Genomic DNA, 16,720 nt, shown 5'->3' with positions numbered 1-16,720 from the left:
GCCCAAAATTTAATTTTTTTTAAAAGATTTTATTTATTTATTTGACAGAGAGAGACAAAGCAAGAGAGGGAACATAAGCAGGGGGGAGTGGGAGAGGGAGAAGCAGGCTTCCTGCGGAGCAGGGAGCCCAACGTGGGGCTCAATCCCAGGACCCCGGGATCATGACCTGAGCCGAAGGCAGACGCTTAATGACTGAGCCACCCAGGCGCCCTAAGATTTAATTGTTATGTAGTCAAATTTATCAGCCTTTTTATTGCCTCTGGATTTTTAGTCATGGTAAGCTTTTTCTTACACCAAGGTTAAAGAGGAATTCACCTGTGTTGTCTCCTGGTACATGTATGGTTTCATGTTTTACATTCAGATCCCTACATGCATGGTGTGAGATAGGAGCCCAATTTTGTCTTTTTCCAAATGGCTTCCCAGTTGTGTTAGCATCATTTATTTACAAGGCCATCCCCCAGTGACCCGAGGTGCCACCTTTGTCATGTACAAAATTTCCGTATGTGTTTGGGTCTGATTCTGGGTTTTATCATCTATTCATCTAGTCTCTTTGTCTATTCACTAACCAATACTACGTGATTTGATAAAGAGGCCTCATAGTAGGTATTGATGTCTGGAACAGCTATTCCTCCCTCATAGTTTTTCTTTTTAAATGTTTTCCTGGCTATTCTACATATTCTTTTGTTTGTTTTATATGAACTTTAATACCAGTTTATGTAACTTCATAAAATAGCTTGTTGGTGTTTTTAATGAGATTATATTGAATTTATAAATTAGGGAGAACTGATGTATTCATAATATTGAGTCATCCTGTGCAGGTATAGGAGATGTCTTTCCATTTGATCGAGTCTACTTTTGCATCTTTCCAGGAGTATTTAGAATTTTTCCTGACATAGGATTTGAGCATTTCTTGCTAAATTTATTCTTAAATATTTAATCTTTTCTGCTGCTATAATCTGTCTAGTATTTATGTTTTTCAAATAATGTTTGAGATTTTTAGATTTCTGATTACTTTAATGTAGTTCCTATACTAGTTTTATGATGTTAAGTCATTGTCTACACTTCAAATATTTCAACTGTAAGGGAAATTGTAAATATGTTAAATTTTCCTGATTTCCCTCACATATTGTCCTTGTGACCCTAATTAGGGGTCATTTGAAAAGTCTGGGCTAATGTGTTAAATCACCTGTATAATTTGCTAGAGAATTGCTCTAATCCCACTTAAGAATATGCAACTTAATGAAAGTCAGGTGTGAAAACAGACGCTCTTTGCCAAAGCACAATACATTTTGTCATTTGATCTTTTCCTGCTGAGTGGCTCATTATGAAAATAGCCTTAGCTCTCAAATTATTTCTTTTATCCTTGATTCTCTCACACATTGTAAGAAGTCCAGTCCTCATACCAGTTTTGCTTTCTTACTAGATTACTGATATGTTTTGGGTGCTGAAGAAGAAATGTTTGCTAGTGCTTGAGTTTAGAACCTTTCCATGGGAAAACAGAAAACTCTTCTCTAAAATGAATGAAGTTTTACATAATCTATAGAACCCAAGTGAGTGTGTATGTGGTAGTGAGAGAGAAGGGAGGCATGGATATTAAATCCAATAGCTGTACTTTTAAAAAATACAGTTGTTTTATTTTTCATTGCAGCAGTCACTTTCATGTGTGCCTATTTCTTTCCTACAAGATTATTTGATAAGAACACTTCTATTACTAATGCTTGATAAATCACTGACTTATAATGTTATATATGGCATATCCTTTTGTCCTCAGAATATACCTTCCAAATATACATGGAATTCTCAGCATTTTGAGGGCAGAGTTTGTGCTATAATTTTGTATTGCTTTTAATATTGAAATTACTACTAGACTTAGACATTCTAATTAAATCTTTCTATCTTTCCCTCAAGCTAATCAAAACTCAAAATTTCAGTAATCAAAGAAGTAATAAAAGGGTTTTTGCTATATCAAAAACATCAATTGAAAATGTATAGAGTTTTTAGGATTCTCTTTATACATTCTAAAAATCTTACAATTTCAGTATCAAATACCAAATACTCATCCCAGAATGTGAACATTCTTATATAATATTATTTACATTTTCAAATAATTTTTTATGTTTAGGTGGTCAATCATGAAGTTAGAACAGTGTATTTAGCATATTCTGATCCCACTGATTATTGTTGCTATCAACATGATTTAAAGTTCTCATTGGCCAATATGTACTCTGTCCCAGTGGATTATGGATTAAAAACAAATGTATTTGTACATTCTTATTCTTTGCAACTTTGGATATTGCCTTCTTGGTGACATTCTGATTTGCCTGCTTTTTTTTGCTTTAACCAGCTGTAGGAAAAGTGCATTTAGCTAAAGACTAGTGCTTTTCTTAGATGATGGAATGTTTTTTTTCTTGATGCTCTGAGATTATAAATGTTTTTAAGTTACGTTCTTGCAAATGATTGCTTTGATGAGTTACTCTCTAATGAAACCCTAAAATAGAACCAAAGTGCTAAAATGGCAAGTACTTTGACTTTTAAATGCAAAGAACATGTTTAGAAAGCTGAAATAAAAGGGAAACGCCAATGAATGAAAAGAAATAAAAAGTAAATGAGGTAATCAAAGTCAGAGAAATTGATATTGGCAGGTTCTGAATGATGTTCCTAGATGAGCAATCTTTCAAAATACTTCTTGTACATTGCTGCTATTCTTTTATTTATTATTAAAATAACATGATCCATGAGGAGCTTCGGGTGACTCTCGGCCTAGCTAATTCTAATTAATCCAGTCGGGGAGAGCAGTAGGGTAAGTGGAGCAGTCTATCGGATTGAAATTCATAACTTAATTGAGGTCAAAGTCCCGGTCTGGGAGAACAAAAGTCTTTTGCTAGGACCAGGCAGATCAATAGCAATAAATATCTGGCTTGGATACAAGTAGCTTATAGTGACAGATTATCTGACAGTGGCCAGGGGTCTTGGTTCTGTTAAGGGCAAAGTCTTGAGCATGCCATGGTTCTTGCTGATGTTCAATCCACACCCATGACCCTTGGAAAGCAGTGATACTCTCAAGAACTCTTGAAAGTCTTCTGGAAGCACTATGTGTGAAACTCCAAGTGACTTCTCTTTGTTGTTATCAAATGAACATTCCTTAATGACACATTTTTTTAAAAGGAGTTTCTGTCACATTGCCAGTTAAGATCCAGAGGATTTGTGAAGTCTGTTTATCTAACTTTTCCATCAGTAATTCAAAAAGAGTGTATAAATTGCTTTGGGGAAGGAATGTAACACAAGCCCATGTTGCCTTGATTTGTATATAACTGTAAAAGTTAAGGACCATGTTACATTAACATTAATGAGTTAGTATTAACCATTTTAAGTGTGATAATTGTATTTTGGGTGTGTAGGATTTTTCCTTATGTTTTTAGGTGCACACTGATATATTTAGGGACAAGATGTCATGTCATCCATATTTCTTTAACCTGCATCAACAAAAAAGAAAAAATATGGCAGAATGTTAACAGTTATTAAATATGAATAATAGGTCTCTGCTTTTCTCTACATATGTTATTTTCATAATAAAAAGTAACCACCAAAAAGAACAATGTGTAATAAAACCATTAGGCTAGTGTGTTACTAGAAAAGGTTTCTCTCTGTCCCATTCTGCTCATACTTTTAATTTCTACTTAGTTGTCAAAGCTTGGCTTCTTTATGCATTATATTATTGTTTATCCATAGTAATAATAATTGCTTAATTAGTATAAACCTTTGGCATTCCACTCATTGTTTACTAACATTATTGCCACTCAGGCTTAACTACCATCTCACTGTGGGAAGGTGAACTCTTGAGATCTACAGTTGTTGCCTGGGTAAGGTATGGAGAGCTATATAGTATAAATTTCATTTCCATTGACAATCATATGGTCTGAATTACCATTCCTTCATGAGTGTATTATTGTGGCAACTTATTAAAGGGACTTTTTGATCCTCTATAAAATTGATACATTAGTCTTCCTTAAATATCATTATCTAAATGCTACTTCAGTATCTAAATGATTCTATGATCAAGAACCTCTGGTGGTTTCTTATATACGAATCAATCCTCAACTTTAATGATTGACTCTCAAAGCCCCACCTCTCTGACCATACTGTTTTATCCAGCGTTCCTTGCTTTATGAAGTTGCTGAGCTCACTTTGTATATCCCAGAAGTTCCCAAACCTGGATCACCAGAATCAACTATAGATCTTTTTAAAAATAAACCTCAATTCCAGAAATTACGACTTAGTAGGTGAGTTGGGGATGGCGCTATTGGGATGATAAGAATCTCAAATTTATAAAATGTCTGCATTTAATTCTGTAGTGCCAGGCTTGTCTGTATTCACCTGCCAGTTCTGTGGTGCCATCTAGCCATCTATCTTAAGTAGGAGTTAGGATAAAATCATCAGATTAAACTAATTCATTGCTATGATGAATCACTAACAACTGTTTAGAATTCCTAGATTTTGAAAGGATGGATGCAAATGTAGATATAATCCTGTGGGCTGAGCACTTGTGATTTTTTTAGATTATTGTGCAAGCTATGTCTACATATTTGGTCTTTTTTTTTCTTATTATAATCCTTAAAAGGAATTTTTTCCACATAATCAGTCAGACAGCTACAACATCAAGAGTCAAATCCAAGTTTTCCACTAACAAATGATCCTGACTGGTAAAATTTCAGTTAGTTTATCAAAACAAAGTGAAGACATCAAAGCTTTTTAGAAAAGATATATATATATATTTTTTTAAGAATTTATTTATTTATTTATTTATTTATTTATTTATTTATTTATTTATTAGAGAGAGAGAGCACGCAAAGGGGAAGGGAGATGGAGGGGGAAAGGATCTTCAGCAGACTCCTTGCTGAGCATGAAGCTCAATTTGGGGCTCATTCTCACAATCCTGAGATCATGACCTGAGCTGAAACCAAGAGTTGGATGCTTAACCAAGGGTGCTACCCAGGCACCCCTAGAGAATATATTTTTAAACAGAATAAACAAGGCTGATTTGCAACGACATGGATGGAACTAGAGGTATTATGCTAAGTGAAATAAGTCAATCAGAGGAAGATAAGTATCATATGATCTCACTGAGATGAGGATTTTGAGAAACAAGGCGGAGGATCATAGGGGAAGGGGGGTGGAAAATGAAACAAGACAAAACCAGAGAGGGAGACAAACTGTAAGAGACTCTTACTCTCAGGAAACAAACTGAGGGTTGCTGGAGTGGAGAGGGGTGGGAGGGATGGGGTGGCTGGGTGATGGACATTGGGGAGGGTATGTGCTGTGGTGAGTGCTGTGAATTGTGTAAGACTGATGAATCACAGCCGTTTACCCCTGAAACAAATAATACATTATATGTGTTAATAAAAAAATTTTAAAAAAAAGAATAAACAAGGCTGTCCAACATGAGGTCATTTTTCAGTGTGTTTCTATAGTTTCTGCCCTTTGTTCATTTTGGAATTCACATATTTTCCATAAGTTCATGTACATACCAGAATAATAAAGCAAGAACTTGGGGAACAAGGTTGTGTTTTTTTTTTTTTTTAAGATTTTATTTATTTTTTTGAGAGTGAGAGAGAAAGAGCACAAGAGGGGGGAGCGGGAGAGGGAGAAGCAGACTCCCTGCTGAGCAGGGAGCCCGATGCGGGACTCGATCCCGGGACTCCAGGATCGTGACCTGAGCCGAAGGCAGTTGCTCAACCAACTGAGCCACCCAGGCGCCCCAAGGTTGTGTTTTTTTAATGGGTCATTTGGAAGGCAAATATAGTCAGAAACTATCTACCCTGACTGAGGTCAAGACAGCATCATAGAAAAATTCCTTAACCAAGGAAGATAAAATTAAAGAAAACTCTACTATATATATAGGGTATTCTCCAGTTGTTTTATTTAACTGCTATGATTGCCTTAATTGTATTTACTTTATTATTCACCTTTGTTGTCTCTCCAGGATTTTAAATTCTTTGAGGGCAAGGATCATGTTTTCTGTTTCTGTAATATTCCTGGTGGTCTCCTACATAATGTTCGATATACAGCACACATTCAGTAAATATTATAAAATATTTAAAAAATTATTGTTCATTTGTAGATAAATACTCCACCAGCCGGGAACACACACGCATGAGTGGACGCACATACATGCTCACAAAAGCCTTTTGCCTATACTTTCTTCATTTCCATACCACTTCTTTTCCTCCAACCACAACCTCCTCTTACACCCCCTCTTTTGCACTCCTGTAATATACTTTATTTACATCTATGATAGAGTTTATCATTCTTTATTACAATTATCTCCATTCTTAAGACTCTAGGCTTCTTGAGAGTAGGAACTTTGATATTTTTCTACTCCCGAGTGTAGACACATTACCTGACATATCACTTAGTATGTGTTTGAAATAAACACGCATTTATATGTGTATAAATGTGTTTATATATGTATAATTTATATACACACTTGTATATGTGTATATATTTATGTATGTTTATATATGTGTATAAATGTGTGTTTATATATGTATAAATGTGTGTTTATATATGTATATGTCACATTTCCTGACATATCACTTAGTATGTGTTTGAAATAAACAATGAGCAAAGATTTAGAATAAAAATAATAATGCCTCAAAGAAACAGTATCTTTTAGAAAATTGTGGAAAGAAAAATTAGAGTAGAAAAACTTGATCTTAACAAGGTTATTTGAATACTTCATGACTTTCTTGACACATTCGGTCAATATGCATATTCTGTAGAGCACCGTCTGCGTGTGGCAGGCCTAAACAAATATGCTTTAACACATACATCAGATAGACATTCTTGAGCAGTAGATGCTAAAGACTGCTCTGAAGACAAATTAGATGTACTCGTAATGAAGGGTATGCATTATGAGACCACAGTACCCATGTTGAAGTGACTTAATGCTCTTGACAGATATCTTGGCAGTGGACTGGTTTTGTTTCATGTAGCTATTATTTATCTTTTTCAAACAGTTCTTTATTTTTTTTAGAACTGCAGTGTTTAATTTTAACATACTTTTTAAAACATGAATGGATTGAAAGAAATGTGGAGAATCTCTTAAAACTGTGGTTGAATGTATTAGTTTATGACTAGAGTAGAAAGAAGAAACAGCTGAGGTGTAAGACAATCATGTCTCTTATTTATCCCTTCCCAAAATGTAAAATTTATATTCGCTTTGTACTTTCAAATCACATCTTGCACCAGAAATACAACTGGCTTTTATGGAGACCAGTTGCAATGGCCCAGTTCATTCTCAGGACCCAATCCAAGGGCAGATCTTGCTGCTAGCATGTACCCCTAGGCCTGAAGGATGGGCACAGGGTAAGTGAATGGAGGTGGAGAGATGAACTGAGCTTCAGCATGGTCACTGAGGTGTCTCTACTCATTCATGTGAAGCCCTTTGTGATGTAGGTTGGAGCCAGGAGTTGGAAAGGAAGGGGTTCTAGAGATCTCCATTTGTACTCTTGCCCTAGGCACACACAGATGTTGGGAGGCTTACCTACCAGCTTGATGGTTTTCAGAGTGTTCTGTAAATCCCCACAGAGGTACCTAGAAGTTTCCTTCTCTACCTCAATTTTTATCTATTTTAAGATTATGCTGATGAATATGATTTTATTTCAAAAAAGAGGTCCCTTATGATGGATTATGAAGGTAGAGATCAAGTCTAGTCCTCCCTGTGTACCAAGCCTTTAGTATTATTTAAGTCCTGGGAGCTTTGGAGGCTTTTTGTAAATAGTTGTTGAATAAAACAAATGTATCATCCTCTTGTGCAAGGAAACCTGTATATCTCCAAAAAATGAAGGCAGAGTTTTCTGGGTCAACAGAGAAAGACATGTCACTGCAAAAGAAGTTTTCAAAATTGTGAAATAAGCCATCTGATGCTAATAAGTTCTTCATGTCCTTAATATTTCCTTATTTATACTGAAATTCTTATACGTAGACATCATTTCGTTCACCCGATATTCCCCTTCAGTGTGACTTTTAATCCATGTTCCTATTTTCACAGCTCACAATTTTCTTTAATAAGTTTTTTTTCTGTCATTTTTATATTGAATAATCACTTCTTTTGCTAAGTTTGTACCTGAGAATGAGCAACTGGCTCCCAGTACAGTGTGAATCAAGTTCAAATTACTCTGAGTTCAGAGAACACCCAGTGTCATCTTATTTTTACATCTAACTGAATTATAGGACACTGCCGAAGTGTTATGACCTGGTATAGTAAATTGCTCCTTCTTAATGGTCCCCTGGCTACATGCTCTCTTGCTATTGCTGTAAACCAAAAATTGTTGACATCTTACACTGTTGTAAGCGTGAAAACAAAAGAACGGGTTTTTATCCCCAGGCAATCCACCTTCTTCACCATAAAGATTTCTGAACGTCTTAGCTACCTACAGTTGAATCACAACATTTTGACTTTTTTTTTTTTTAAAGATTTTATTTATTTGACAGAGAGAGATAGCGAGAGCAAGAACACAAGCAGGGGGAGTGGGAGAGGGAGAAGCAGGCCTCCTGCCGAGCGGGGAGCCCAATCTGGGACTCGATCCCGGGACCCCAGGATCATGACCTGAGCCGAAGGCAGACGCCTAACGACTGAGCCACCCAGGCGCCCACATTTTGACATTTTAAAGTTGATTGTGCCCTCAGAACTGGGCTAATTCTGTACTTATGTAACTTTTTAAAAAGTCAAGCAGTTTTTCCTCATTGAACTCAAGAAATGGATGAGTCATCTGCCTTAAAAGAACTAATTTGTTTGAATGTTGAATGGTGGCTCATTGATGATTTCTGAGATTTATTACTTAGATGTATGCATGTTATAAAATTTATTTGGCTGTGTGTGGTGTTGCTGAGTCTGAAATGGTCTTCTAAATGTCACATTAAGAGGGCAAATTAAAGATGAAGGAATTATACAAAGTAACAAGATGCCCTCAAATGAGGCAACAGAATAAGGTCTAGAAATGGTCAAGCTTGCTTTTTTGATTATCAAACTGATACACTCATAGGGTGGTTAATAATGCCTGAAAGGTGGGAATAAGATAATTCAAGAAAAAAAATGACTCTTCAAAGAAATGGTGATTTGTCTAAAAGTGTTTTTAGAGTATTTATGGACACATATCCATATACACATGTAGAGAGATTGACTATGCACAAATATCATCTGTAGAAAACTTGATGGTTATTGTGGACCATACGTGAATATTGAGATTGCATTGTAGTGTTGATCTTGCAAAAGCCAACTTAATGCTGGCACTTACAGTAACAGGAATATAATCTATAAAAGCCAGAGCAAATTACTATTATACACATAGCAGACTATAATTAATGTAAAGCACAAATTTTAGATTTTTGTATTTCAAAAAGACTGTTGATAAATTTGAAGAATCTAGAGAGGGGGTTTTAAAAATCAGTAATTGGATATGGGGTTTTTGTGGAAAGTCTCTTGGTCACAAACTGGCATGGGTCATACATAGCCCAAAGATCAATTTTTGTTTAGCACCGATAGTGTGCCCACAGTTTATTTACAATTAGCTGCCAATAACTGCCAATTAATTTCACATAAAAGTAGAGAGTTTAGGATTCTCTTGAAAAATCTAAAAATATGGCAGTCCTGGGCACATTCCCATAGAGCAGCAATCAGCTAGAGCTGAGTAGCTACTGCCCTCTGTTGATAGGCCTTGAGCTCTCCAGTTCCTCATCACCCCACTATTGCTTCCCTGACCCAATTAACCTCACTCTTCTGTTTACTGCCTGAAGACTTTTGAAGGATTATAATCCTTCAAAACCTTATGTTTAGAAAGACCTTAAGTTTGGAGTCAGGTTACCTAGATTCTAGTTTCTATTCTGCCATTGACTGTGTGACCCTGAGTAAAGCCTAATTGTGAAATCTTAAAGGTAGAAAGGAATTTAAAAATCATCTGGTTCAACTTCCTACCCAATGCAAGAATTCTCTCTGCTAAATTTCCAAAAGGTTAAGCCAGGTAGCCTCTGCTAGAACATTTCTGTTTACTTCACATAGTAGACTATTCCAATTTCAAAAGCTCTAATTAGAAATTTCTCCTTCATATTGAATCTTTGTCTGCCTACATGTAATATTAAAACTGTATATTATATAAGGTATCTTCTCATTAGTACAGAACAGAGTGGAACTATAAACACTTAATAGGTGTGACATGAAAGACAAGGTATCTACCTTCCTACTTCCTTGTATTCAAAAGTGTAGTTTGTGGTAAAATATGCTAGGCTATCAAATGAGTGTGTGATCTTATAGCAAAGCAGTATACAGATGTAAATATTAATAAAATATTAGTCAGATTTTAGCCAGATCAGTTAGTTTAATTGTAGACTTAGTAACCAGTCTTTATGATAGAAGTGTTATAAGTATTTGCCATCTCTTAAAAAAAAAAAAAAGAAAGGAGAGAAGATCTAAAGGTATCTTGTATTCTTGTTGGTATAATGGCATTTATCAGTGTGTTCATACTTTTTAATTTTCCAGGACTTCCTGACTTAATCCCATGAGCTCACTTCTAATATCAGTAAAGGGTATGAGCTGTCCATGTGGTTCAAGCTGCCACTTGAGGGTTTCTCCTTCCTATGGAGCTTTCTAATGGAATTCAAGGTTCTCTCTAAGGGTAAGCATTATGAAGCCTTTGCAGGCTGCTTGAGAGGAGGAAGTGCACCAGAGGTTCAAGGACACACACAAAGTTTAATGTGCACAAACATGCTCCTGCTCCTTCTCTTGCTTACTCTGATTGGCAAGGTTAACTCTGAGAGCCTCAGCTTTTTACAGTGATTTGATTAGACCCACCACTTTATTCCTTTCCCTTCTCCCCCCTCCCCTTCAAGCATCAAACCACCACCTTCTTTGTCTTTGTGGTCTTTGCTTTGCCAGTTACCTTTTCTCTCTTTTGTTTTCCTGATTTTGTGTCAAATTTTGGCATATTTGAGAAAGAAAGGAAGGAATTGTAAAAGTAAGGTAACTTGTATCATTGAAAGTTTTGGTGTGAAAGATTTCCATATTTATGTTCTCTACACTTACGTTTTCTAAAATTCCAAATCCCTTACCTTCACTTTGACTTATGACATAAGGAAAGATAGAACTATCACTTACTTTGGTAATTCACTTAGATTGATTGATAGAATTCCACAGTCCTCTCTCAAGAATTGGTTTGTGTATAATGAATTCCTTTCACAGCAGTTAAAAGAAAAATAATCTTTAATTATAAGAACTTCAACCACATGCAAAATTAGAGGGACTAGTATGACAGACTTCCACGTACTCATTACTGGTTTCAGCAATTACCAATTCACAGCCAGTCTGGTTTAATCTGTACTGCAACCCCACAACAGTGCTCTTTAACATTTTTAGGAAGAATATTAGGAAAGCTGTGAACACCAGAGAGAAAGGACATGCATGTAGAATTTTGCAAACAATTTTAATAGGTTCATACACTTGTTGAAGCCCTTTCACAGGTATCCTATGAACCTGCGAATCCAGAATAAGAATCCCTGCATTCCAGCAAAGAGAACACTAAATTTTCTCAACATTTCTATTCACCTGAATGTCACGTTTTGGGATTAGTGTAGGTTCTCCTATGAAAACAGTAGTAAAGTTAAGCCAATAGTAGGGCCTTTTGATGATTAAAAATTCATTATAGATTCTCTGAATATATTCCCTTACTTCCATGGTCAGCTTCTTTTCTCTTTGGTTGCTTATTTGTCTTTTTATAATTGGTAGTTCTTTTATCAGTGTTGACAGATTTGGAAGACTTTGAACAACTCACCTTTCAAGGCCTGACAACTTAGAATTTCATCTAGAGCTTCTGAGCTGTTATTGCTAACAGCTAAAAAGGGAAAACTACCTTCGTCTACATGTAAAGAATAGAGTGACTAATACCGAAATGTATTAACTTGTTAGGAACTTAAGTAATAAAGCTGGAGTTCCCATAAAAAGAAGATGCTAACTTTTAAATACTAAGTTTAATAATTAAAGCAGATTAATTGAAAGTGTAGGAATAGCTGATTATACATGACACAAATGTAATCTTTCTGCTTCACATTCTTCTTTTGTCAGCTTGCACTTCACTAAGCCTCCCTCTGGAACAGCTGTGGTTACAGGGTGGACTCAAAACACCAGCAGTTCAGGTGGCTCCAGCAGTCTGCAGGACTACCCTACTGAACTGTCTCGTTGTTGAACCCCACGTCCTCTGGTCCTGATGTGACCTAAATGTATATTCTAGAAGCAGGGAATAAAAAGAGGAATAGTGACATAATTTTGTTATTAATCATTATATTTAGAAGAACTAGCTATTTTATCTTTGGCATAGTTTCTTACCCTCTTTCTCCCTCGCGCTCTCTCTTGGAAATAGAGTAAGATGCTCTGTTCAAGCATTTCAGTATGGTTAAAAATAGTTCTGCTAAGGTAATGATTCAGGAAAGGAACCACACTCATTTGTAGGTAATCATTTTTTTTTAAACTCCTCTGTTCTGGTATTCCCTTTGTAACATTTTATTTTGTGTTTGTAAGTACTTTTAATATTTTGTTGAAGAGGGAAAAAAATCAACCAGAAAACCCTCGCAACATTTAATGGTTAGATCTATTAAAAAAATGTATGATCATAGAAGCTAAATATAGACCATTTCATTATTATGTTTCTAGAGATATATGTAATCCATATGACATATATATCAACTATTTTTTTTAAAACCTCACCACTGCTTGTGGTATGCTTTTTTTTTTTTAAGATTTTATTTATTTTAGACAGAGAAGAGGAGGGACAGAAGGAGAGGGAGAAGCAGACTCCCCGCTGAGCAAGGAGCCTGATGTGGGGCTTGATCCCAGGACCTTGGGATCATGACCTGAGCCAAAGGCAAATACCCAACTGACTGAGCCACCCAGGCGCCCCTCAACTATTTTTTTTTTTTTATTAGTTGGTGTGTCTATAGCATTTTGAAAGTTGTAAAAGGTGGGGTTTTACCCCATTACAGGTTGGGAATGCAGTGTCGCTCTTTGCTGTGTAGTCCCTCTTTCTGTTGGAGGACTGTTGCATGCCTAATCTCCGTGCTGTCCTTTGGGTTTAGCTTTCTTTGTTCAAGGCCACATTCTTTAAGAAATTTTTCAAGAAGCTCAATACAAAAATATTACTTATCAAAAAATTTACCATCATTTTCAAAACATTTTAAAATACCTTCTTTTTGGGGCGCCTGGGTGGCTCAGTCATTAAGCGTCTGCCTTCGGCTCAAGTCATGATCCCAGGGTCCTGGGATCGAGCCCCACATCGGGCTCCCTGCTCAGCAGGAAGCCTGCTTCTCCCTCTCCCACTCCCCCTGCTGGTGTTCCCTCTCTCGCTGTGTCTCTCTCTGTCAAATAAATAAAATCTTAAAAAAAAATAATAACTTTCTTTTTTTAAAATATCCTTATAATTTATTTCAAATATTTTACAGATTCCATTATGATTCATTTGTTTGCTATCTGGACTGAAGTTGAGTTCTCTGCTCGATGAGGTGGTGCCCCGACCTCTCTCTATAGAGAAGCCTAAGCATGTCTAAGCACTTGTTTAAAAAAAAAAAGTTGCCTGTAACAAAAACTATCCCCACCTACAATTTATTAAACCTTGACATACTGCATTACTTAAGAGTTCTCAGAGAAAATTAAAACCCTTTTGACTGGGTTTTGCAATGCAGGGAAATTTTTAGTGACATTTAAAAGGTTTCTCTTGTGTTCCTCTAATGGGATAAATAAAAAAGGCTTGTTTTAGCCCAGCAAATGGGGGGACAATCCAATTTCCTTGATTCCATCAAGACACTCTTAAAGCATTAGCCTGTGCCGTAAAAAAAATTCAACTGACCCCCTTTGCCTGATGGCTTTGAAAAGTGTCCTGATGTGTAGGTATTTGCCCACCACAGCATACTTGGTTATTGCTCTTCCAACACATCCGTTGATGGAAAAATCTTATGTGAAGCTCCAATAAATGTCAGTTTATGTTATAGAACTTACAAAAACAGTGCACCAGACTGTAATGGCATCTCTTGATGGACAGCCTTTCACTGGAAGATGAAAAGAAATCCTGTCAAGTATGTTTAAATTCAAATAATTAAAGAAAAGATAAATCATTTAAAATAATATTTTAATAAACTTTTTATTGCATTTAATTATTTCACTATGGTTGATAGTTACTTCTATTTGTCCAAAAGATGGTGCTCATTTACAGAGAATATATGGACTAGCGTAGGGCCGTGGTCCTCAAATGTTGGCTAGCATTAGAATCACGAGGGGCTTGTTAAAACAGATTGTTAGGTCGGGCCCCCAAAGTTTCTGGTCTAGTAGGTCTGGGGTAGGAGCCTAATAATTTGCATTTTTAATGAGTTTTCCAGTGAAACTGATACCACTGACTTGGAGCCCATACTTGGAGAACCACTGGGCTAGGTGATCAGTGAAAAAGAGGTGCTCACCTCTGGATCAGTGGTTCAAAATTTGAATCCAGTCATTTATTCAGAAAGTCATTACCATCCGAGAGCACTCGGAAGTTGAAAAATGTGTCAATGGGTATCAATATAGTCTTGACTGGACAGGCGTATATTTGACATTTGGCCTCCTCCTTGGCACTCTTTAAAACCTGTTGTTAAGGGGGGGAAAACATAAAGACAGAGCTTTCATTTTAAAGACATACAGATGAGAAAAGTGTGGGTACCTGTGTGATTTAAAAGAATAGAAACTGAACATGTTTTTTATGACCCGTTGCATAATACTAGAATGAGGCTGTCTTCTATTATGTCTTAATGTTTGAAATTTTCTTTTTAACAAGAACTCTGCCTTTTAACCATATAAAAACCCAAAGCGCCTTCTTACTCATTTAAAAAAAAAAAGTAAATTATATTTGATATTCTGGTTCTTTGAAAATTGGTCATATTTGTGTAAGAAATGCAGTAATTATGTTATCCAGAATATTTCATTCTAGCATATCACAGAATTTTCTATGAAATACTTCGAGTTGATGCAGTAGCCCACTTTTATTCTAGAGTCAGAGAGTTAGATACTATCTATTCACTCGTCCTTCAAATGCACCTGTGAGGTAAATAGGATACTAAAAAAATTTAAAAATTAAAAAAAATCACCTTTTTGACAAGAAGAAATTATAGCAGAGATTTGTTGGTATCCAAAAATCAGAGAAGCAGAATTAGAATAAAAGAGGCTTAGGAACATCGGATAGACCCTATTTAAAGAAGGTGGTCCAGCACCAGGTCTCAGTTTATCCTGGTGGAAGAATAGATCTATAATAAGAACATGTGTATCTGTTCTTAACAGTGTTTGAATGCTTATAGTGATTCATAATACTCTTCTGTCTCACAATCCTATTTTCTTCTGTCAGTCCAAGTAAATTCTATCTGAAATCCTTCTCATAAAATATTTATATAGTATTTGCATAACACCTTATATTTTTAAAAGGACTTCTACGTACATTGATTTCATGTCATCTTCAAAGCTATTGTTTGTCTGGTTTTTAATGGTTTCCTTTTTAAGTCATGGAAATAGCGTATAGTAGAGATACAGAGGGGGCCCCCCCAAATCTATCTGACTGAAGGAATGCTGTTTATTATAAATATTCTTGTTGTATTCATTGGCACTGTCACCTTTAAAAATATTTTTTTAATTTGTGGCTACTTTGAAACAAATGTTGTGTTTTTAAAGAGTTATCAGTTGCTTTGTGCTTCCTTTGGGAGTAAGGGTACTATCTGCATTACTTAAAACTCAGTTTGAAAATAATTAAAGGTGACTTTGAAATTGCCACGGGTTAAATGAATGGAATCAGGTAATCAGCACTTTTCCAGAGCCCTCCTGCATTTCCCTAGAGTCCTCTGAGCTCTCTGTTTTTTGATTCCCTTCCAGCACCAACCTAAGTCTTATTTTGGTTTGTTTTGTTCCCTCAGCTAAGGATAGGTAATCAAGCCAAAATGATAATGCCCCACATTGTACCAGGTACACAGTTGTGCAGTGAGTACTGCAGATGGAGTCCAGAGAAGAGTGCGTGGAGGGTCAGAGCAGAAGTGGTGGCAGTTAATCTCTGCTGCGCTGATATCCGACAGCTGGTCTCATGCGGGCCTGCAGCAGTGTCTTTACAGGCTTTGTGGCTGAGATTATTTAAAGGAGATTAATCTCTCTAAACCCCTTATATTTTAATTATTTCTGTATGTATTTATAAGACCTGCAGTCTGCTTGTTTCAGGGCACAACTGTCCAAGCCCTTGTCTTTAACCTGGTTTCCACAGTCAGACAAGTCTGTTACCACAGAGGATACACCATTGATTGGATTGTCGTCCTTGTTATTAAAATTGGGGGTTGTTTGGTTTTTGTTTTTGTTGGTTTTTGCTTCTACTTGATACTGTTAACATTACTGATTTTTGAAAGGAGAACTGAAAATATGGTTTATTTTAGAATATCTGCTAAAATGCTGTTTTGTATTACATGATAGGAATCTGAAGTTGTAGACATGAAAATATGAAAAGCTCTGGGCCTTTCAGGATATTATTAAAACAGTAGGCCTTTCAGGATATTATTTTTTAAAGATGGGTTAGTAGACATGCCTACCATGGTTTCCAGCCTTGTCAGCTAAACTTTATACTTGACCAGGGAATCCAGAGCAAAGACTTCTGCCCTCCTAATTTACGTTAGTGAGGGCTATAAA

General features: G+C 36.1%; 1 protein-coding gene across 1 annotated transcript in view; it reads left to right on the top strand.

The window, feature by feature from the left end:
• The window catches only part of ACBD6 (acyl-CoA binding domain containing 6), a 217,914-nt gene that overhangs the window by 136,767 nt on the left and 64,427 nt on the right, over positions 1–16,720 (top strand). The window lies entirely within an intron of this gene.

This window comes from Neomonachus schauinslandi, chromosome 6 (assembly GCF_002201575.2).
Source record: "Neomonachus schauinslandi chromosome 6, ASM220157v2, whole genome shotgun sequence".
NCBI classification, from domain to species: domain Eukaryota; kingdom Metazoa; phylum Chordata; class Mammalia; order Carnivora; family Phocidae; genus Neomonachus; species Neomonachus schauinslandi.
The sequence above is the reverse complement of the archived record's forward strand: the minus strand, read 5'-3'. Positions and strand labels throughout refer to the sequence as shown.